The sequence below is a fragment of the Cariama cristata genome, unplaced genomic scaffold, assembly GCF_000690535.1.
Source record: "Cariama cristata isolate BGI_N322 unplaced genomic scaffold, ASM69053v1 scaffold27084, whole genome shotgun sequence".
Taxonomy (NCBI): domain Eukaryota; kingdom Metazoa; phylum Chordata; class Aves; order Cariamiformes; family Cariamidae; genus Cariama; species Cariama cristata.
Window position 1 is genome coordinate 754 of NW_009611673.1, and position 1,545 is coordinate 2,298.

The window sequence follows — 1,545 nt, forward strand, 5'->3', positions numbered from 1 at the left end:
TGCCCCCCCCCCCCCCCAAGTGGTGGTGATCCCGTATGTATCCGCCCAGCCATTACTTGAGTCCTTTTTGCCGTCCTTCAAGCATGGCACCCTGACCCGGCTGCTTGAGTGCCGGAGAACACGTGCTGGCTTTGCCCCCGCGGGACCTGTGGTGGGCACTTCAGTGGTTCCACTTCACTCAAGAAGGTTTCCACCTTATTTTAAAACCAAAGCCTGGGAAGTGAGGGGAGGCTCGAGTGGCACATCTGCTGATGAAGGTACCACATGAGTGTCTCTGGGGCGTTCTGGCCAGCGGAGCCAGCTGTGCAGGGACGGCTCAGCCGCACATATCAGCACTCTTGCGACAGAGGGCTCGCTCCCTCCGGTGTGTTACAGTAGTTCGCAGTGGACAAAATTGCACCATGTTGTGTTACAAACTGTAAATAGTTGTATTATAGCTGGGCTGTACAGACAGAAGCCGTAGTGACCTTTGATACAGGTTTGGGACAGGTGTGTTCTCAGCAGCAAGGCAGGTCAGGCACAGAGACACTGTGGGTAGTCTTGTGTTGTAATCCAGGGCATTAAATGACTCCAACCTGCTCCAATCCACGCCTCGCTGGACTCCTCTCTTTCTATAGTGCCTTTTGTAGATACAGCTAAACACACATCATGCAATACAATGAACAAAACCATGTCAAAGGTGGTGTTTTGTTGGGGGTTTTTTGGTGTGTGGTTTTTTTGTTTTTTGTTTTTTTTTTTTTGTTTTTTTTTTTTTTTTTTCCAAATGCAAACGGACTTTTTAAAGGGGGGGGGTTTTGGGGTTTTTTTTTTGGTTTTGTTTTTTTTTTAAAAAAAAAGCAATCCAAGATTAGCTACAAACCAGTGCTTATTGAAAAAAAAAAAAAGGCAAGACCATTTTCAGCTTTGATCTAATGGTAGGTTAATACAATCAACTTGGTTTGAGCCTGGCTTCTCAGCAACAAGTGGCAGGAGGGGGAAAGGAGCTGTTGCTGTGTACCCTGTATGCTGTAGCCCATTTGCATGTTGGGGTTTTTTTTTTTGCCTCTTCCGTTACTGTTGTTTAAATAACTGTACTATATTTTGAGAAAAAAAAATTGAAGAAATTTTATTCAAAGAAGAAGTATTGAGATTAGTTATTTATGAGGACCAAAAAAAAAAAAAAAGTGTGTATGTTGTTTTCTCTGCTTCTGCTGGACTATTAATTATCATAAAAACGTAACTGGGAAGGCATGGGCTGGGGGGGTGTGCAGGGCTCTCATCACAAGGGATCGTGGTGGTAACTATGCGTGAGGCAACTACACGTGCGTGGCCCAGGAACAGCATGTTCCATGCACACGAACCCCACGCAGCGCTGCTCTCGCTATGGGGGATGGCACGCTTCCGTGCCCTCACTGACAGCATGCTATGGCCCACCACAGCACCACGCGTCCCAGCGCGGGTGCAGCAGCCTGGCTCTGTGCTGAGCTGGGTTTAAGCCTCAGGAGCTGCTGTGTCGGCAGGCTGTGCTGCTGGCTGGTGCCCGTGACCTTGCCGACAGCGTGTTTC